Below are 23,266 nucleotides of genomic sequence, written 5' to 3' on the forward strand. Positions count from 1 at the left end.
TTGTGAATTATAGATGAATAGAGAAAGGGGCAGACAAACACCCAATGCATTTGAAGTCAATAGGAAGATTCCCATTGACTTTAATGACCTTTGGGCCAGGCCCAAAGAGGTTAGGGTCCAATATTGCTCTGCTTGAAGTCAATGACAGTTTTCTTGTTGATTTCAGTAAGCGGGATTTTAATCCATGTTTATCCTGTGTTATCTACTCCTTTACTCATTTCATAACCCAGTCTGAAGTCTATATTCATTTCTGGACCTTGTGAAAGTAGTCATGAAAATTGTCATGAAATTTGGTGCAAAATTTTGTTTTTTTATAATTTAATTACACATATTACCTGAGTCTGATATTACATTTTTCACAGCACTGTCCTGAAATGGGCATTTTCTCATACAAACTGCTGGAAACTGCTGTCTGAACAAAAACTTGAATTTTGAACAAACAGAAACGTTTTGAGAGTTTCACAAATGTTCCTCAAAACTAGGCCTTTTTTAAAAATGAAAAGAGACATTTTCCACTTAGAAGATTATTTTAGTTTTGATTGAAAAGCCATAACAGGTCAGTATTTTCTTAAAGAAGTGAGGCCACTTGGAAAATAGGAAGGGAAAGGCAAAAACTTCAGTCTGCGTGGATTTTCAGTTTTTCATACACCCCTCCAGCATTCTGCCCAGAATGTCAATTTCAGTAGGGGATGTTATGAATTCCAAACCATGGTGTTTGAGTTGATTTGATACGTTTTGAAACTAGAGACTCACCCAGCCTATTACTCAACAACCGCAGGAATGTTCCAATAAAACAACAAATATTAATAATACCCAATTCTTCTATAGCACTTCTCATCAGTAGATCTCAAAGGGCTTTACCAAAGAGATCAGTATCATAATCCCCATTCCACAGATGGGGAAACTGAGGCACAGATAGGCAAGTGATCTGCCCATGGTCACCCAGTAGCAGAGCTGGGAATAGAACCCAGGTCACATAAACAAATAAAAAGATTTTGCACTTTCACTGCACTTCCCATGCAAAGATCTCAAAGCACTTTCCGAACTTTGTGACCCAAAACTTCAGCCCCTTATTCCCCAGGTGGGTGGAAGCTAGAAGCATGGCAGAGGCCAGATGCTCTATAAGCAAATAGACAAAAAACAGATAAATATGGGCTAGATGTCCCAAGCCCTAATATGGCTATCCAGAGGAGTGAGGCTCCCGGTGCAGCTGAGTTAGTGTTGCACGGTATGCAGCCCAGATACTCAGGCTGGTGCATGCCGGATGTTCCTCCCCAGGAATAAGCGGGTGGGAAGAAGAATGGGCAGAGCAGTAGCTTTGTCCCCTGCCCGCCATCAGAGCTGACCAGATGTGCAGGGAGCAGGATGCACCCTTTTATAACCTGAAATAAGTTACTCCACTGATCATCTTTAACAATCCCTGAAATAAAACAGCTCAGCAGAAATCCAACAGCTCTTTCTCCTTGCCCAGGGACTTCCTTGCTGGAGCCTCCCTGCTCCTGGCAGTAATTCCCCATTCCCCTTATAGCTCATGTGCCAAGGAGTCCTGACTCCCCCAGGACAGGGCCTGCCACAGGAGCCAACCTGCTCCCTGTCGGTCTCCTGTGCTCTTTCGCCCTCCATGGGAACCAAGTGTTCAGACAATCACAAAACCCCTTCTTAGCTAAATTTGCTAAGCCCCTCTACCAAGACCTGTTGTTAAAGGCACTCTGCCTCAGAACAGGGCTAGCCCCAGGCTGCCCTGCCCTTACATGGGCAGACTGCCCAGTTATAAAGCCCTACGTGAAAAGCAATGATAGTGAGACAGGGACCAGCCACTAACCATCACCAGAAGAATTCCAACTCAAACGACTGCCTTTCCACCACATTCATTACTGTGCTACTAGACAGCCCTGGATGCTGCCAGATAACCCAATGCATATTTTGGCAGGCAATAAATTAAAAACCACAAATGCAGCCAGCACAATGCACTGGTCATCTGATGAAGATATTGGATGTAGCAGTTAGGAAGTTAATTCTTAACTGGCACCAAACTATTATGATTTCCACTGTCTTTTTGAAGAATTAATTCGGATGACAGAGATTTAACTTTCTTTTTCAGAAATGCTCACCATTAAAGAACAGCTCCTGCCGGTGATTCTTGTTTTGCCTGTGTGAATCCAACTCATGAGCCACATGTACCTCGAATCTCAACCAGTATTTGTTGGGGCCATGCCTGCATGCAGCCATGAACCATGATGTGTGTGGTCAGGCCCCGTGGATGGAGCTGGAGTCACAGTCAGAGTAAGGAAGCCAGTAACCAAAGCCAAGGGGTTGGAGCCGGAGTCAGGATGCCGGTAGGGAAGCAGGAGTGAAGTGACTGGGCAGAACAGAAGCAAGGTTGGGAATGAGGCAAGATCAGGGCTGGAGCAAGGCTAGGAGCGGCGCCGACATGGGAGAGATCACAGCTGTGGCCATGTGCATTGAGCAGCCAGAGATCACTTGGTGCTGTTGGGCTTAAGAACTGGCTTGCTGACATCCTAGGCTAATCAGGCAGAGTGGTCAATCAGGTGGCCTGGCTGTGGTTCAGCTGTGCTCATAGGCTGACCGGAGACTGGGCAGCCACAGCTGCAAGTCCTCATTCCTGACACATCCTGCATGTCTTTATGCCCCCCCACATCCCCATCTGAAGGCATAAAGGGGCCTGGAGCTGCTCTGTCCTATACACCCTCAGGTGGGATGGCCAAGAACATGCCTAGGTCCAGCCCCAATGGACAGAGACTCCTATCTCAGGTGCATGTCCACCATATGTGGGATTCACATGGACAAAGACTCAAAGTAGAGCTACCATTTCTTCATTGGGCTTATCCCAATCCTGGCTGCGATTAGAACATAAATTAATCATTTTTTGCTATTAATATTTTTGAATCAACTTTGTATAAAGCCAGCAATGTAGGAGAAAGATCTCTTCACACTTATATATGAATATATTTAAAATGCCTTCCTTCCAGACATCCCACTGCACTCTGTTCTTGTTTGGTTGTTGAACCTGGAAACTTCTCAAATCCTTCACGTCTGGGTAATTCATGAGTTAATACCAGTAATGAAATGCCATGTTACCAACTTGTAGAAATGTTAGACAAATATAATGACCATATTTTCCAGTTACCTAATACACACTTACAAATGTAAAAACCAAAAGAACGGCATAGTTTTCATTGCTATTAACCAGACAATATTGTTCCAACTAAATATAGTAAGTGATGAAACCAATTTAAATATTGTTCAAGTATTTAACACTGTAAATATTAGACTTCACACTCCATAAATATGTGCTTTGATGATGCAGGATTGACAAAAGGAGTCTAGTTAATTACAGATTACATCATGGCTAGGACAGACTCATTCCTGGGGCAGCTGTGATGAATAAGGGGTAAAAATTATATATCTAATAAAAAGAAAAATAGTCTCTGTTCAGTGCTCGCCTTTAATCTTTATTTTTAGGAGGGAAGGGAAAGGAAAATAGACACAGGTACAGAATTCTCCTGACGTAAGCTATTCTGCATTTTGGCCCTGGTTCAGCAAAGCACTTAAGCAGGTGCTTAACTGTAAGCGTGTGCGTATGCCCCATTGTCTTCAATAAGGCTTGTGTGTGCTTAAATCCTCTCCCGAATAAGTATGCCGGCTTGAACTGGGGCCTTCAGCTGTTAAATTTGATCTGCTGGGCCTGTTGTGAGGAATACTGGTATGGCACTGTGCAATGTGGCACTGTTCAAAGGTTAGGAAATGAATGACCAAAGCCTTTGGCATGGACTAACTGTGGATAGCTTCAGGAAAAGGGCAATTTCCTGGTTTTATGAGTCTGATTCTTGTCTCACACCAATCGTACCCCAGTGTTAGTCAACTGACTTTACTGGAGTTACTCCTGATTTACGCCTGCCCACATGAGAGAAAATCCAGCCCTACATATCCATGAAAGGATGGCAAAAGGCACTTGTGTCATATATAATGGAGAGGTAGGTCAGATCCATGACAGCTAGACTTTCCCAAAGTCTAGGAGAGCATTCAGAGCTGGGCTTTGGCTCAGGTTCATTGTTAATATAAAGTAACACACACAAAGAATGAGGGACAAATTCTCTCTTGTGGTCTGTGGACAATCTGATCACACCTCCTTGGTTGAGAATTCCCTCTCAACAGGAGATCTGAACCTGGTGTAAGGGTGCGTTCAGCAGAGGCCTGCACCCGAAGTTGACCAAGGTACCAAAAGCCCAATTTAGCTTGTTACGTAAAGTTGTTTATAAAAGTCAGCAGAACTTGGAGACAGCTCGACTGGTATAAATTCGATTGTTTAAGTCAAAAGAACTGTGCTAAAGGATAAAGTGCCAGATTGGCGTAGCAATGAGTCGATTCCAGACATGGAGGAAAGATTTACAGTTGAAATCACCAAAATGTGTTTGGATTGGTTCATGGTAATGGGGTGAGGTTGCTACCCCGTCTTGGCCACTGAAAGGAATGTGGGGGAGGGGCACATGGACTGCCTCCCCATCCATCTTTTGGGTCCCCATCTTCATCCTGTAAAGCATTTTAGTCAGACTGGGCCCGGGAAAGAGGAGTAGATGACATCACCATCTGTACTGGCTTTGGCTAAATCCTGACCACCACCGAGGACACGAGCCCCATGTCCGTGCTGGCAGCCCCTCCTACGGGTGCCATTTTCCCGCTGTGCCATTCTTCTTTCTCCTTTTTTGTGTTTGTCTTGCTTTGTCTTCAGGGAAACGGAATCAGACTTCAACGTGGCCAGATCCAGACCATTCAAACTACCTTTCTCTCCACACACCTTGCCAAAAAACCCTAGTTAATATAATCTTTAATAGCATCTAAAAGACAAATGAGGGTTTCCTCTGTAAAAGACTGTGTACCTTTCTGGTGAAAAAGAATAAGAGAAACTTCAGAAAAAAGAACTTCACGTCATACGTTATATTTTAAATGCTTTAACTATTCCCGCCCCCCCTCCCCATCTGTAACAAGAAGTTAAAATGATTTTAATGGTGGGTGTTACAAAGGATGTCACCAGCAAGAACTTCACATAAAACCCTGGGCCACAATTAACTGTTTAAGGTTGTAACAGTGAACAAGGGATTTAGCATCTTGCCCCTTGTTGGGATGGACGCTGCCCCTTATCAACACAGCAGGAGGTGTAATTGGCTTCTAAAACCACTCCTGTCCCAGTCCCAGACATGGGTGTCGTGTTGGGTTGGCAAGAGGATATGGCTGATGGGGAGGTGCCACGCTCATACAGCTTCGGTTATTCTCAGCGAGTGGGTGGCATACACACAAGAAGGACTAGTAAAGTGCACACTGGCTACCCTAATGCTGGCATTTCTTAACTTTTGAGGGTTTAACTTTGCAATCTAGACATTTCTTTGAATACAGTATTGAGCATACCTAATTGAGGAGGGACAGTGCAGTCTAGTGGTTAGAACACAGGACAGTAAGTCACGAGATCTGGGTTCTGTCCCTGGCTCTGCCACTGACCTTGAACAAGTGACTTCTTCTGTTTTTCCTCTCCCACTTTTTGTCCATCTTACTCATTTGGACTTTAAGCTCTTTGAGATAGTGACCGTCTCTCACTGTGTTTGTACAGCACCTAGCACTGTGGGCCCTGATCGAGGCTGGGGCCTCTACGACTGTACATTGTATATATCAGAGGAGTGTGTGTGTGTATGTGTTACTCTAGAGTATTTTAACTATGAGATCATAAATCTATAGTTCTTCTGTATGCTGGATTGATAATACAGTGTGATAAACTCTCTCTCTTTCCCTGAATTCAACTGGGCTGATCACTTTGGGCTCCTGAGACTCTGGGAGGCATGGAAAGCCTCAGCACAAATCCCTGACCTCGGATGTAATCAAATAATGTGGCTGTTTGAGGACATTACTTGTTAACATATTAACAGGTACAGGGCTAAGTGAGTGTTTATTTAGTCCTAGTGTAAAAGCATGTCTAAAATGATTTATGCCGGAAGCCCTTTCTCAGCAAACAGGCTGCTTTCATGAAAGCAGGTCAGTCAGTCACCGTCTCCCTGCCCGCCCTCATAAATCATAGTCAGGTGCTAATGTAACCAAAAAGTGTATATAATCAGCACAATCAGCGTGGTGGCCGGGTGGATACAGTGGCAGCTTGCCTGGGTAACTGCCTTCTGCTTTGAAGGCTGATGTTTCTGGTGGGTGAATGATTGATTTAAAGTAAAAAGAAAAGAAATAAACTTCCCGGCAAAAACCTTGCAAGTCACAAAGGGCGGCTACATTTTTGCAACAGTATTTAACACACCCAGGGGTAATTTGGCACTGTCCAGATCTTGCTGGGGGGGGGGGGGGGCAGGGGTGTTTTTGTGAGGACAGAGTTGGTGTGTGTCTTTTAAACAACATTAGTCCAGGGTTTTAATGTAACAAAGACAGATACCAGATCCGCAACAGCATAAAAGGAGATCTGATTCCTACTTCACATAACTCTCCCTGAACAGTGGCCGATTGGGGATCCCTAGAACGTACTTACTGGAGTTGTCCTATCTTTTAAGAGCTGCACAGAGGAAGCCATTTGCAGGGCAGAACCACCACCATTTGTATTGGTCCTACAAGGCCTATGAGCAAAGCTGCACAGTGAGTGCCATCTATTGGCACATACTCAATTGACATATTCCCAGACGCCTCTTGTGGAACCCAGCAGCTTCCTTGTGACTGCTTGTGTGAATGTGAGTATTGCCTCACAGTATTTCATCGTAAATTCTTGATTTGGAAATATTTTCATGCATAAAAGTATTGAGTGGGGGTTCACTGTTAGTGGTGGAATCATAGAATATCAGGGTTGGAAGGGACCTCAGGAGGTCCAACCCCCTGCTCAAAGCAGGACCAATCCCCAACTAAATCATCCGAGTCAGGGCTTTCTCAAGCCTGACCTTAAAAACCTCAAAGGAAGGAGATTCCACCACCTCCCTAGGTAATGCATTCCAGTGCTTCACCACCCTCCTAGTGAAAAAATTTTTCCTAATATCCAATCTAAACCTCCCCCACTGCAACTTGAGACCATTACTCCTCGTTCTGTCAGCTGCTACCACTGAGAACAGTCTAGATCCATCCTCTTTGGAACCCCCTTTCAGGTAGTTGAAAGCAGCTATCAAATCCCCCCTCACTCTTCTCTTCTGCAGACTAAACAATCCCAGTTCCTTCAGCCTCTCCTCGTAAGTCATGTGTTCCAGTCACCTAATAATTTTTGTTGCCCTCTGCTGGACACTTTCCAATTTTTCCACATCCTTCTTGTAGTGTGGGGCCCAAAACTGGACACAGTACTGCAGATGAGGCCTCACCAATGTCGAATAGATAATAATCATATTTGTTAACTACAAGCATCTGCTGATGGCCCGTGAATCACAAATTTTATTGCAGTGATAATTTGTACCAAAAGGGCATAATTAGTTATTTGGTACTCATTATTCACTCTTTGTTATCACACAGTTAGAAAGTTTCAGTTATCCAATCAAGCAGCAGAAAAAACAATACCACATGGCTTAAAAGACCAATCACACACCAAGATTAAAGAATGTGAACCGATGGCAAACAACCCAATAGACCAAAAATTGTTTGTTCAAACTACCTAGACAAGAGCTATCAGTAACTACATATACAGAAATTTGCAAACTATTTGTGAACAACAAAATAAAACGCATTAACTTAGACTTGTGGTGGCAACACTAGATGTGTCTCTCTGACCTCCCACCCTTTGTCTGTTTAGCTTGTATGTTCTTGGGGGCACAGACTATCTTTGGCTATGTATGTGTATGAACAGTGTTGAGCAAAATAGGATCCAATCTCAGTTTGGCTCTCTAGGCTACTACAATACAAATAATACATACTGTTCACAACATAAGAACATAAGAACAACCATAGTGGGGCAGACCAAAGATCCATCTAGCCCAGAATCCTGTCTTCCGACAGTGGCCAATGCCAGGTGCCCTAGAGGGAATGAACAGAACAGTTAACCATCAACCATTAACCATCAACCATCAACCATTCCCAGCTTCTGGCAAACAGAGGCTAGGGACACCATCGCTGCCCATCCTGGCTAATAGCCATTGATGGACCTATCCTCCAAGAATTTATCTAGTTCTTTTTTGAACACTGTTATAGTCTTTGCCTTCACAACATCCTTTAGCAAGGAGTTCCACAGGTTGACTGTGCATTGTGTGAAAAAATACTTCCTTTTGTTTGTTTTAAACCTGCTGCCTATTAATTTCATTTGGTGGCCTTTAGTACTTATGTTATGAGACGTAGTAAATAATATTTCCTTACTTACTTTCTCCATATCAGTTATGATTTTATAGACCGCTATCATATCCCTGCTTTGTCCTCTTTTCCAAGCTGAAAAGTCCCAGTCTTACTAATTTCTCCTCATACGGCAGCCATTCCATACCCCTAATCATTTTTGTTGCCCTTTTCTGAACCTTTTGCAACAAACCATTGAACCAGCTTTACTTGGTTACTAAGTATCCTTCCTATCTATGCATGTAAAACATGTACATCACCATGACATGTAAGCATCCTTGCAAAAATTGCATAAAGATAATAAAAGTCAATTGATATTTGATTCTTTAATTCCACAGGGCACACACATTTTTCAGCATCTTTTTATTTCACCTCTGTCCTTTCTCCCAGCACCATCTATTGACATAATTACTCTGTGATCCTGAGAATCAAGGTAACCTTGAACTTTGACCTACCCACTGACACAAAAATCCATATAATAGGAGACATCATCAATATACCTATTGCCAATGATTAGACAAGTCTAACCAGGTTAGCCAGCTGCTGACATACACACAAAGCACTGCTGCTATGAAAGGACTCATGTCATTACCTATTAACAGAAGAACATAAAACAGCCATATCGGGTCAGACCATTGGTCCACCTAATCCAATATCCTGTCTCTGACAGTGGCCGGTGCATGATGCTTCAGAGGGAATGAACAGAACTGGGAATTTTAAGTGATCCCTTCCCTCTTGTCCTGTCCCAGCTTCTGAGATCTGTGCTTTTAAAAACCAGGGAAGATATCACCTTAAGTACGGGAAATAGACATTACAGAATGGTGAAGAAGACTGAGTGACCTTGAAAATCTATTAAATAATGTTCCACCTGGATAAAAATACAGAAATATACCATGGTGTGAAGCCTTGTAGAAAGGAATATGGTGCATTCAGATACAGCTGACATGAGATATGATAATGGTGGTATTTGTGGTAAACAGCGATAGAAGAGAAAAAGCAAATATTGACTTCTCTTGAGGTGTGTATCAAGATTTATTGACCAGGGAGATAAATTAATGACCAAGGAGAAGACAATGGATATTGATTCTCAATATTCACCAAACTGAGAAGACAGAATACATATTGTTTCATACACCTAGTGTTAGTCATTCATGGCCAGCAATGCCTGTGACGGGGGAGAAGGGAGAGATAGGCAGAGGCATTAGTACTAATTATTTGTACTACAGTAGCCCCTGAAGGCCCCTGAGATCAGGGCTCTGTTGCCCTCGGTACTCTACAAAGACATCTAGTGAGAGAGAGAAGCTACCCTGAAGAGCTTTCAACCTAAATAGACAGGACAAAGGACAGGAATAGAACCAAAGAGACAAAGTGTCTCAGTCAATATCACACTGCAGGTTAACAGCAGCAGGGCGCTTAGAACCCAAGTCTCCTGGCGCATAGTCCTGTGTCCACTCCACTATTCGAGTGCTTGCAAAGGGGAGATAGGGTGGCATTTTATCTCAGAGAAGGAAGAAAAGGAAATGAGCGGGAGAAAGGTTTTCTCCTGGGAAAAGCAGAGAAGATGGAGCATAGGCATCTTCAAGACTCTTCAGTACCACTGTGCAACTTCACGACGGCTCAGCCACTGCACATGTACCCTGTGCAATGTCAGGAACAACAGAAAGAAGTGATCACTTGCTCCCCGCAATGTAGTTCGGTCCCTGTGCATGTAGGAAAGCTGGCTGAGTAGTTTGCCAGGCAGCAGGCGGGAATTTTTAAAATCCCATCCATCACGCATAAATACTCTGTATTTATTTGTGACGTCTGTAACATAGCCATGTGTACATTACACAGCCCATTAGACTATGAAAGGTATAAATTATTTAAAGCAACCTATGTTGGAATTGTCATTTTTTACATTTAACATTATGTTGTTGCAATATCTAAAGCTCCCTTCCAAATGCAGCAAAAATGTAAAACACATTGGGAGAAAATGGAAAACATACTAACTTGATTAAAATGGGTGCTCTGGATTCTGTCACATTCATTATTAATTTAGAGTACATTCCGGTGGCTTCATCCTTTCCCTCCACATTCGGCACCAATCTGTTGGAGAAATATAACACAGATGAAAATAAAATAAATACACACACACACATATATATATTTAAAGCCTGCAGTGTGTATGTGTGTGGGGGGATATGTTTTGGATATACAGTTTAGAGAGAGTTGTTTTCCATTAGCAAATGTAAAAGCGGGTTGGTTTTTGAGGCTCATTTGCATAATGCCTTCCTGCTGGGTAAACAGGATGCACAAATGGGCAATCCTACGAATAATGTCTCTGGTTTAGCATGGGGTGGGGGTGTCCCAGCCTTGTCCACCCACAATGGGAACGGTAATGACAGCGCCATTCATTGATAAATTGCTGCAAGCTAATGTAGCATGCGTGAAGTTGCAGCCGGATGCAATTAATGAGGTTAGAGAGGAAGAATGGTCTTGTGGTTAAGACGCTAGAATAGGACTCAGGAGATCTGGGTTGTGTTCCTGGTGCTTTACAGAGTTCCAGCGTGACCTTGGGCAAGTCATATAATCTCTCTGTGCCTCAGTTCCCCATCTGGAGTGTCACACTGGGTCAGGTTCCCCTTTCTAGTGGCTTACTAGACTTCTGCAAAGAGACTGTTGGGTCCCCAGGTATTTTAAGTCTCCGGAGTTTGAACAGAGCTCGGGGATTGCTCCGGCTGGGGAGTCCTTAGACACACCCTCAGAGTGTAGATACTCTGTCTAGAATCCCATGCTAAGAGCCTTCCTTTTCCCCATCCTTTGTCTGTCTTGTTTCCTTAACTTGTAAGCTCTTCAGAGCGGGGACTGTCCCTTAGTATGTGTTTGTTCAGTGCCTAGCACAATGAGATCCTGGTCTCAGGGGGAGCCTTTAGGGGCTACTACAATATAAATATTTATTATTATTGTTATTCCTGCCTTAGGTAATTGTGAAACCACTCAGGACTTGTCTACGCTTAAAATGCTGCAGCAGCACCACGACTTAAGAGAAGACACTACCTACACTGATGGGAGGTCTTCTCCTGCAGGCATAGGGAATCCACCTCCTGGAGAGGCAGTAGCCAGGTTGACGGGAGAATTCTCCCATCGACCTAATGCCACGCACATGGGGGATAAGGTCGCTTCAGCTCTGTCGCTCAGGGCGGGTGAGGGGGTGTTTTTTTCACACCCGTGCATGACGTAGCTGTACCGACCAAATTTCCTAGTGCAGACCAGGCCTGAGTGTTTGTAGGAAGTTGCTTTCAGAAGGGATTTTCACTTCCTATCAACATGGTCCTTAAGCATTCTTGAGAGGTGCCAATGACCTACTGAGTCAATTCCATCTACCTGCCCAGTTGAGTGTATATGACATCCCATCCATCACTGTAGGACTTGCATATATATTAAAGAAGTGACCTCTTTTCTTAAGACATCACAGCATCTCCACTGCATAGCTACAAAGCCCAGCATCAATTTTTTTTCTTACAAACCCCCAGAGGGATTTCTTTCAACAATAGGATTTCAGGGTAAAATTCACCCCTCTTCAGAAGGCTGACACAAGGCCTATGTATTGTTTTAGTCATGTCAAAGCCCTCAGAATAGTGGGTGTAAAGGCCTTCTCTGACCCTCTTTATACAGGTGATTTTCACTCGCTTTGCTCTGATCACTTGCTGTTGGTGGTTGATTTGCATAGGAAGTGATTCCTGGGACTGCATATCTACAAACTTCAATCCTATTTCCACAGAGAATATGAACCATGAACTCAAAGCTAGGGATTTGCATGTCTAGGTGCCCAATGACTGGTGCAAACCATGTGCTCAGAGGGGCTAATGCTCAGATTTGCGACCCCAATTCATTTTGGATGAGCAAAATGGCAGGATCAAATTGTTCACAGAAAAAGGGAATGAAAATCCATCCAATTCGGTGGTTGGGGAATCAATATGACAACGCAATACCTCCTGAATATTTGGTGTGGGATTTTCAAAAGCACTCAGAAACAACGAGGAGTCTGGTGGCACCTTAAAGACTAAAAAGTGGAGTTTTTATCCCCAAAAGCTTATGACCAAATAAATCTGTTAGTCTTTAAGATGCCACCAGATTCCTTGTTGTTTTTGTGGATACAGACTAACACTGCTACCCCCTGACAAAAGCACTCAGGATTGGCCAACTCTGCAACGTTGATTTCACTGGGAACAGAGTTAGGCGAATACTGAGTGCTTTTGAAAAACCACTACCTTCAAGTGTGGTTGAAAAGTGACTGTGTGAAAATGGCCTCTGGTTACTCCAGAGAGCTGCCCCTTGTGTGTGTTCAGTGTCATCTACTTAACATAGTGACAGAATACATTTTTACTACTTTTCAGTGCTGTTTGCTCTGCAGAGTCAAAATAACTTTGGGAGAGTGAACTGGTATGACAGGGTGGACTAGGCCCTGAAGTCCCCTTCTGAAGGCCTTGTGGCCCTGCCATACCCCACCCCAGAAAAGGGCAGTAGAGAGGTCCTCCAAACTGCCTAGAGCAGCTGTATGGGAAGCAGCCAATCAGGGTCCACCAGGTCAATAGAAGACGAGCTGCAGGGCCAGAATAAGTTCAGTTCCTTGCTAGAGCTGAAGGAGTGAGGGTGGTGTGTGGCTGGCTGAGGGAGCTTGGATGTGCTGCCAGAAGCCGGGGAGAGCAAGAAGGAGCCCTGAGTTGGCTGTGGAACTACAATGTAAAGATCCATACTCTTTACCCCTGCTTATGATCCAAATGAAAATTAACTAGGTAAACCTAAAACAAACTTCTTTATACATTGTAATCGCTTTTCTCTATCAGAACATCAAAATTCAGTGACCAACAACTTCCTCAAAGCCAGTGGATTTATGCTCCTTTTCCGCGTGTCTGAATAAGATTCTCATGATCTAGTAATGGAGTTTATTGTGCTCTGAATCCTTAATCTTTACATAGACAAAACTTCCACAGTAGAATCAGTCTTGTGGCTAATATTTCATGTCATTTGGTTGCTGACAAGGTGAGCTAATATATAGCAAGATGTTGTTAGTTTCCACAGTTCTGGACATAAGGTCTGCTTCTGTGGACGTAGTTTTGCAGCTAGAAAATGGTTGGATGGAGATTTACTTTAGGTTTCTTCTATTACGCTTAAAACACTTTCTTGTGAAACAGGTTTGTAATTCATGCTTTAATGACCTCTGGGAGTCAGGGTAGTGTAGTTCACCTTCTAGCCAGTAGGTAGAGCTAGCAAACCTTGCATCGATTAAGTTAATGCCTAATATTAATTTTTCAGAAATCTAGAAAACCATAACTTCCTTTTCTCTCTGCCTTTCCTTCTCTCAGTGAAAGTACTGTATTTGACAACAATCCTAAACTACTCTTTAGGGAGTTTCAGAGTAGCAGCCGTGTTAGTCTGTATCCGCAAAAAGAACAGGAGTACTTGTGGCACCTTAGAAACTAACAAGTTTATTTGAGCATAAGCTTTCATGAGCAACAGCTCACTTCTGGATAAAAACGTAAAGCTAGCACAGCTGACCTTGTGTAATGAATGTTTTAAGCATTTGCCATCTAATGTAAAGGAGCACTAGAGAGAGAAAACTCGGGGCCCAGATCCTCAGCTGCTGCAAATCAGTGTAGGTTCACTGAAGTCAACAGAGTTATGCCAGTCTGCACCAGCTGAGGATCTGACCTCATTGTAAAGTGCTTTCAGATCCATTCATGGACGGTGCTAGACAACAGCTAGGTATTATTATAGATAATGTCCCTACAGTATCTGTTACGAATAACACACACACACACATACACAGATAGAATGATCAAATTCTAATAATTTACTTTTCCCTGACTCTGTTGTTTTACTGTTTATCTTACACTGACCATGGAGAGTGAGACTGGATTGGTCAGTTTCTCATTTGTTTCGAGTCAGTTTCACTTCTTCCTTCTCCTACATTACCACCCTGCTGCCACATTCAAGTCCAACAACACTTTCCCTTAGTATTTCGGAGTAAAATCAAGACCTATTTTCACAGCAATGTGAAAATCCCCGGTCTGTATCTAAATCAACTGGACACTGTGCCAATGCTGCCAACCCCGAACATTACTAAATCATGAGTCAGGCCCTGAAACATCAGGAGAGTGGCTTAAAAAGCATGAGATTTCTTTTGGAAAAAATGTATTTCGGGTTCTTTTTCTTTGCCTTCTTGGTTTTGCCTTTAGGTGGCACTCCGGACACAGTTTCAAGCTCTCCTCTGCAACCATCAGGGCTAGAAACACTTTTTTTTTTAAAACAAGAGCTCAGATTCCCCTTTAATCATTTGTCTCCAGGACCTGGGGCTTAACGTGAAACATGAAGTATCTTGCGAGCTGCTATGAAATCATAGGCACTGACAATGCTGCTGACCCCTTCATGCTTTCTTTGCCTGTCTTTCAAGCCCTCTTTCTGTTCCCTTGACTCTGCTGCCCTGTTGATTTTACTGATACCAGTGAATTATTAATAGAGCTTCAGTTTTCACTGGAGCCATGCAGCCTTTGGCATATGGCAGTAAAACGCAAAAGGAAAAAAAAAATAGTCAATTTGCCCCTGGGGCCTTTGATCTGTGGCAGGTGGGAAAGAATGTGAAAAAGCTCTGTACAAATTATGACCTCAGTGCCTTCCTAGGTGGTGTTTCCCTGCTTCCTCAGGGCTTCCTGTACCATTAATGACTCCCGTGGGCCAATATGTAGGAGGGCACTAAGGCAATTACTTAAAGGCTGCCTATAAAATGCAGGGCAGCATTTTGCCTCCTCGCATTGTAAACGCCCTAGTCGGTTCAGATGCATGGCAGTTCAGGTTCAGGCTGTTATGATGAGGGAGGGAGGGCGGACAGCAGGCTGGGGAAAAGTCTGTCTTTTTCATCTCTCTCCCCAACTGTGGGAACAACCTTGGCTGTTTGTTCATATGAGTGCAAGCTCCCTTCCCCTTCAGAACGGCTCGTCTGGGACTCTCTGTCTGCTGAAGCAATCTGGTAACTGCTGCAGTTTGCGTCTCTTTATTCACTTTCCAAACAGGCCGGCAAAGGGAAATACCCCTCCCTTCGCGGAGCATCACTGAGGCTGCAAACACCGTGAGCAGCCAGCAAATTTATCACGCACATAAATAACCAGCCTCGTTCCTTTGTGCGTGGCTGGGTTTTCCCTAGCATCCACGTTGCATGTTGAACTGGGGAGGTCAAAGGGCAATGAAATCCCATGCCCTAAAAACTTGAGACCAACTTTGAACAATCTGCTTGTCTCTATAACGGTCACCTCCAACGGTTTCTACAACTGATGGAGTAAGGAAGAGTTAGATATACATCTAGTGACAGCTGCTGGCCCTGTCAATAAACGACACCGGTTAGCAGGAAATTCCAATCAGGGCTGAGCAGGGAGATGCTGACAATATTTTAACAAGGCACATGCATAGCAAGGTCTCCCCTAGCCCGTGAGTGCATGCAGCAGGCCAGGGCTGTCTATCTAGGTGCTTCTTTCACCCTCATTCATCACGGTATGCATCTGATGAAGTGAGCTGTAGCTCACGAAAGCTCATGCTCAAATAAATTGGTTAGTCTCTAAGGTGCCACAAGTCCTCCTTTTCTTTTTGTAGTATCTCAGGAACTCACAAACACAGATGAGTTTTATCCTCACAGCACCCCATTGCAATAGGAAGACGTCACCCCTGTTTTATCAATGGGGGCACTGAGACCAAGGTCACACAGGAAGTCTGTGGATGAGCAGTGAAGTGAACACAGATTTGAGGCCCAGTCCAGTGATCCGTCCACTACACCATCCTGCCAGGGGACTCTGCCTCACGCTAAGCATGACTAATTCCTAATAACAAGGCTCGCTTGGGCATCCATTTACAAGAGGCAGAGCTAAGGCTCCGGACTGAGCCTGAGTTTCAAGCCCTCTTTCTGTTCCCTTGACTCTGCTGCCCTGTTGATTTTACTGATACAAGTGAATTATTAATAGTGGCTGGGTCATTACACATATTGAATATATTTCCCTATGTTAAGTATCCTCACACCTTCTTGTCAACTGTCTAAATGGGCCATCGTGATTTTCACGACAAAAGTTTTGTTTTTTCTCCTGCTGATAATAGCTCGTCTTAATTAGCATCTTACAGCTTGTATGACAATTTCCACCTTCTCTGTATATCTATCTATCTATCTATCTTCTTACTATATGTTCCATTCTATGCATCTGATGAAGTGAGCTGTAGCCCACGAAAGCTTATGCTCTAATAAATTTGTTTGTCTCTAAGGTGCCACAAATACTCCTGTTTTTTTTTAGTTTATTTGCAATCTAACACGGCCAGGCTGACATACGCAAGCTGGTGGCGGCATGTTTCTGTGACTATCAAGGCCCCCATTCGTCCCCACTGAAGCCAACAGGCTGACACCAGGGAGGAGTACGGCCAAAGTGTTCATTGCTCTTGCTCAGCCCGGCAGATCACTGGAGGGATCCGTTTCACGGAAGAGGCAATCTCTCCCTCATTTTTCCACAAGGCAGGGCACATGTAGGCCAGAACGGCCACTTTTCACGCTCCTCTGCCCAAATAGACCTGCAAACGGCTACATCGGGGTGTCCCAGGCAGTATATCCTCTGTATCCTTGTTAGACTATGTGCCATGGGACAGAGCAACGGCTGCTTAAACCAGAAGCAGAAACGGGACTATCAAATTAATTTGACTTGTGGCTTGGCTCCTTTCCAGCTCACACTTTTGGATGTGAAACACAGGTGCATTATTCAACCTCCCCTCCACAGGCTCTTGAAACCCTTGGGGGTCTAAATGCTGGCTGCAGAAGCATTAGGCATACAGGGCAGGCTGGAGGATCACACACAACATGCATTTATAGCACAGAGGCTTAAACCCTCCCGCCACACACACACCAAAAAGCCAACAACTAAGGGTACATCTACACTAGAAACACTCCAGCTGCAGCGTGATAGCATAGACACTTACTACAGCGACAGAAGAGGTTTTCCCATCACTGTAGTAAATCCACCGCTTCTAGAGGTGGTAATTAGGTTGACGGAAGACTTTGTCTGTTGACCTAGTGGTGTCTACACCAGGGCTTAGGTTGGCTTCACTGTATCACACGGGGTGTAACATTTTTCACAGGCCTGAAAGACTTAGATAAGTCGACCTAACTTCAGTGTAGCCCCGCCCTAAGGATGAAATTTTGCCCAGGATCTCTGCATTCAGTTTCCACTAATGTCCATGGGAGTCCCCTCACGTGGACCATGGATTAATATGCTTGATACTAAGATCTTTGCAATAGCTACCATGTAGGTCCATTCATTTATCAACTCTCCTGCTTCCATGGGTCAGCTGAACAAATAAGTCAGGAGAAATTCCCCCTACTCACCTGGGCGGCGAGTTATATGGGTCCATGGTGCCCATGCTCCAGAATTATTCAGGGCCCAGGGGCCCGGCTCCACCAATGTCCGGGGCCGGGTTGCTCCCCCGGCTCTGCCTGCCGCCCCCGCGTGCCTCCCCGCAGCGTCCCTGCATGCCCTGGGCAGTGGGCAGCTGCCCCCTGCAGCTCCATGCTCCGCTATGCCAGCTCCCGGCATCAACTTCCACCACAGTGTCCTAGCCACCCACAATCACTGGGGCCAGGGCAGGCTGCCCCTGCCCTTCCGCCTCGGGCGGACCCTTCCCTTTTCCGGCGGGACCCTCCACCAGCACAGGGGGGCTCCCCGCCAGCAGTCACCACTCCTGCCCCATGCTGGGCAAGGGGCAGCCCCATCCCCCACCCGCAGTGAGGCTACAGTGAGGGGCAGCAGCAGGGAAGGAGCTGCACATGTGATGGCAGCCCCCACACCCTCCACAGGGGAGGCGAGGGGGCTTCCTGGACATGAGAGGGGCCCTAGGAGGACATGCAGTGATGCGAGGTGAGTGTGGTGCAGGGGGACAGAGGGGGGTCTCTCCCTTGGAGCTTGCTGCTGCCGGTGTGGGGAGGGCTGGGGGGAGTCCTCCTCTCTGGTCCCAGCTGGGAGCAGCCAGCCTACATCCCAAACCCCTCATCCCCGGCCCCACCCCGCAGCCGTCTCCCCTCACCCCAACCTTCTGCCCATGCCCCTCCCACACCCCAAACCCTCATCCCCAGCCTCACCCCAGAGCCCTCACATTTTTACGTTATTTTAAAAATATATATATCGGCTTACAAGGGAGGTGTGGGGGGGCGCGGGACTTGGACCCGTTCTGGGTACCACCAAAAATTATACAAACCTGCTGCCCCTGCTACTCACATAAAGCCTTGCACAATTGTCCACGTTCATTTATAGGGTTTTATTTTCCTTCCTGGGAGGCATGGATTATGGCTCACTGACTGAGGCAGAATACTTGAGGGACCAATGGAGTGAGCTGGTTCTGGAAATCCTGCGCATTAATTTTGATGACTGCCATCTTGGTGATGCTGGGGATTGAACTGGGGACCTTGAGAGCTAAAAGCATGAGTCTCTAGATCAGTAGTGGGCAACCTGCAGGCCACATGCAGCCCATCAGGGTAATCTACTGGCGGGCTGCAAGACAGTTTGTTTACAATGACCGTCCCAGTAGCCCTGGTTCACCATTCCCGGCCAACGGGAGCCGCGGGAAGCGGTATGGACCAGAGGGATGTGCTGGCCGCTGCTTCCTGCAGCTCCCCTTGGCCGGGAACAGCGAACCGCAGCCACTGGGAGCTGCGGGCGGCCGTGCCTGTGGACGGTCAATGTAAACAAACTGTCTCGCAGACCACCAGCGGATTAGCTTGACGGGCCGCAGGTTGTCCACCACTGCTCTAGACTGATCCGCTGTAGGCAGGGGCTGGAACAGACGTACCTCCTTGGTGGATCAGGCACAGACGGGGGCTCATCATCACACACACTAACCAGAGCGTGGCACTAGCAGCTGTGCTAAAAGACAGCAGGGTAGAGGAAGAGCTACTTCAGACTGATGGGGGAGGCCAGATGTCATGGCTTCTCACTGGGCACAGAAATAGAAAGCTGGGGACAACTACAGGGTTGGGGAAATTAAGCCAGATCTTCACCCTACTTTTCCACCTTAGGTTAGCAAGTATTTGTGACACCATAACTCAAGCCTCTCCAGCCCCTTGTTTGACTTTACTCCAGTCATTAAACTTTCAAGGAACCCTGGTCTCCACGGGCATCACTCACCTCTTGTCCTGCCTGTCAGACTTGTCGCCACCACCAATCCACTGAGGCAGCGTCTTCCCAACTACTGGCCATATTTTGGTTCATTAAATGGATTATAATTTATGAGTGCATTTTTTTTTATTTTAGTTTAATACTGAGCTCGTTTGGTTTCCAAAGGTGGCGGCTGAAAAATGTGGGTCCAGAGCATGTCCAACGCACTTCATAAAACATAAAGAAAGAAAACAGAGCAGGCCCTTATTTGCCTTTGTTGGAATGAAAGTGACATTCACAATGATGGAGGAGCAGCAGGGCTGGCGGCAAAAAGAGGGAACAGCAGAGTTGGGAAATGTTTCTCTTCCCTGATGGAACATTTCAACAACTGGTCAGGAGCAAATTGTTTCACCTTCATTTGTAGCTGCAGATTGCTTCTGGAGGCAGGACACTGGCCTACATGAACCAGTGGCTTTGATCTTCTCATGGTAAATTGCCAAGGAGCTCAGCCTCCTTGGCAATTTTAGTATTTACATATTTGAAAGGAAGAATGATCTCATAGTTAAGGCATCAGAGTCATGGCCTTGGTTCTGTTTCTGCTACTGCCATGAGCTTCCTGTGTGGTCATGTGCAAGTTACTTAATCTCTCTGGGCCTCAGTTCTCCACCTGCAAAATGGATATGAAGGGCAAAAGCAATCATCGGGTGCATAAGCAGGGGAATATCAAGCGGAATTAGTGAAGTGCTGTTACCAGTATATACTGCATTTGTGATGCCACTGCTGAAGTACTGTGCCCACACTTTAAAAAGAAAGTTGGCCAATAGAAAAGAGCCAGAAGAAGGATTCAGGATTAGAAAACCTGTCTTATAGTGAGACACTAAAGAACCTCAGTCTATTTAATACAGACGCTCCGCTCCGCGGGTTATGCAAGACCCGACTTACGCAAATCCACATTTACAGAAAAAGTCCCGTAAGCTAGAAATAGGAGGGTTTTGGGTGTTTTTTTTTTTTGCGTAACGGTCGGGTATACGTTTCCGACTTATACAAAATTCGAGTTACGCAAGGCATTCTGGAATGGAACGATTGCGTAAGTCAGGGAGCGTCTGTATAACAAAGAGATGGGTAAGAGGTGATTTAATCGTGGTCTATGTGGCAGAGCTCCAACCTTGTCCCCGATGGTCCAGCGCTTACAGGCAGTTTAAGCTAGCTTCAGAGGCTCACAGAACCCTCCACATAGCCCTTCTCTCTCTAGGGCCAGGGATACAGTCTACCGACCCCTTTTCATCATGAGCCAGCAAGGAGGTTGGTGAGAGAATTCCCACAGTCTCTGTTGCTCCTGCGGCCTTATACCGAAACAGTTTAGCCTCCTGTCCTGAAAGGGGCCTGTTTTCCCCTCCCAGGAGGTGTTTCTGTAGTGGCGGGTTGGGGTTTCCGGCCCAGGGACCCTAATGGTAGTAGCTGTTGGCAGCCAATCTTTCACTACCAGAGTTGCTACATTTCCCTGGGCCACTTCTCCACAGCTCTCCTGCTTCTCCCTTCTTCACCCTTACCTTAGGGCTCTGTCATAAATATAAAGGGAAGGGTAAACCCCTTTAAAATCCCTCCTGGCCAGAGGAAAAATCCTCTCACCTGTAAAGGGATAAGAAGCTAAAGATAACCTCGCTGGCACCTGACCAAAATGACCAATGAGGAGACAAGATACTTTCAAAAGCTGGGAGGAGGGAGAGAAACAAGGGGTCTGTGTCTGTCTGTATGCTGCTTTTGCCGGGGATAAACCAGGAATGAAGTCTTAGAACTTTAGTAAGTAATCTAGCTAGGTATGTGTTAGATTATGATTTCTTTAAATGGCTGAGAAAAGAACTGTGCTGAATAGAATAACTATTCCTGTCTGTGTGTCTTTTTTGTAACTTAAGGTTTTGCCTAGAGGGATTCTCTATGTTTTGAATCTAATTACCCTGTAAGGTATCTACCATCCTGATTTTACAGAGGTGATTTCTTTACTTCTATTAAAAGTCTTCTTGTAAGAAAACTGAATGCTTTTTCATTGTTCTCAGATCCAAGGGTTTGGGTCTGTGGTCACCTATGACAGGTTTCAGAGTAACAGCCGTGTTAGTCTGTATTCGCAAAAGAAAAGGAGTACTTGTGGCACCTTAGAGACTAACCAATTTATTTGAGCATAAGCTTTCGTGAGCTACAGCTCACTTCATCGGATCCATACTGTGGAAAGTGTAGAAGATCTTTTTATATACACACAAAGCATGAAAAAATACCTTCTCCCACCCCACTCTCCTGCTGGTAATAGCTTATCTAAAGTGATCACTCACCTTACAATGTGTATGATAATCAAGTTGGGCCATTTCCAGCACAAATCCAGGTTTTCTCCCCCCCCCCCCCCGCCCCCACTGCGTATTTTTGTTCCCGTGGAAGGAGTTTCCTACTGAGGTAGAGAATTGGGTGTTCCTCTTCCCCAACCATCTGTGACAGGACGGCCCCTAACTCCACCTCGGATGCATCTGTCTGTAGGATGAATTCCTTGGTGAAATCCGGGGCTATCAATCCAGGGTTACTGCAGGGTTACGAATGCCCTCTCTGCTGCATCAGACCATTTGACTGGATCAGGACCATGGGCCTTCACTATGTCCATTAGGGGACTTGCCCTTGTGGCAGAATGAAGGATGAAACGCCGGTAATACCCCACCACCCCTAGGAATGTTTGGACCTGCTTCTTACGACTCGGCCGTGGCCAATTTTGGATGGCCTCTAACTTATTCAGTTGGGGTTTTACCAGACCTTTTCCTACCACGTAGCCAAGATATTTGAACCCTACGGTGCACTTAACAGGGTTCACCATAAGGCCAGCTCTCCTGAAGGTATCCAGGACCGCCCCCACTTTTTCCAAGTGGGTCTTCCAGTCTGGGATATGAATCACCACGTCATCCAAGTAGGCCGCAGCATAACTGGCATGGGGGCGTAATAACTTGTCCATGAGATGCTGAAAGGTAGCTGGGGCCCCATGTAGTCCAAAAGGGAGGACCGTATATTGGAAGAGACCCTCTGGTGTAAAAAACGCTGTCTTTTCCTTTGCATCTTCGGCAGTATCCCTTTGTCAAGTGTAGGGTTGTCAAGTACCAGGCATTCCCCAGATGGTCCACTAATTCATCTATGTGGGGTATAGGGTAGGTATCAAACTGGGATATCTCGTTTAGTCGACGGAAGTCGTTGCAGAATCTTGTGATGCCATCAGTTTAGGGCACCAACACTATTGGGCTGGACCACTGACTGTGGGATTCTTCAAAGATCCCCATCTCCAGCATTTTCCTGACTTCCGCTTTTATTTCTTCCCTTTTGGCTGCTGGCACCAGGTAGGGCCTCATAGTTACTCTGGCTCCAGGGTTCGTGATGATGTGGTGATATGTCCCGGTTGTGCGACCTGGCTTTGTTGAGAATTCGTCTTGATATTGGGCGATCATCGCAGTTATCTCTTTCTTCTGGGCTGTAGTTAGATCAGGAGACACCCTCACCTGTTCAGGATTTTTGTTCCCTGGGTGCAGCTCTTCTCGAACCACTGTGCATGCCTCTTGCGCATGCCAGGGTTTCAGAAGGTTGACATGGTATATCTGCTCTAGTTTTCAACGTCCCAGTTGTCGCACCTTGTAATTTACTTCCCCTATGGGTTTGACTATTTCGTAGGGCCCTTGCCACTGGGCCAACAGCTTACTTTTGGCCGCGGGTACCAGTGCCATTACTCGGTCACCGGGTTGAAACTGACGAACCTTGGCTTGACGGTTGTAGTAGGTTCTCTGGGCCTCTTGGGCCTT

The 23,266-nt window shown here is 45.5% G+C and overlaps 1 protein-coding gene across 4 annotated transcripts in view; it reads right to left on the bottom strand.

Moving 5' to 3' along the window:
- SLC5A9 (solute carrier family 5 member 9) overlaps window positions 1-23,266 on the bottom strand; it is a 111,071-nt gene that overhangs the window by 76,886 nt on the left and 10,919 nt on the right. For all 4 annotated transcript variants that reach the window (XM_048860482.2, XM_048860481.2, XM_048860483.2 and 1 more), the window contains exon 3: window positions 10,288-10,383. The gene's annotated coding sequence lies outside the window, so the exon portion shown is untranslated. The remainder of the gene's footprint in view (window positions 1-10,287; window positions 10,384-23,266) is intronic.

The sequence above is a fragment of the Caretta caretta genome, chromosome 8, assembly GCF_965140235.1.
Source record: "Caretta caretta isolate rCarCar2 chromosome 8, rCarCar1.hap1, whole genome shotgun sequence".
NCBI classification, from domain to species: Eukaryota; Metazoa; Chordata; order Testudines; family Cheloniidae; genus Caretta; species Caretta caretta.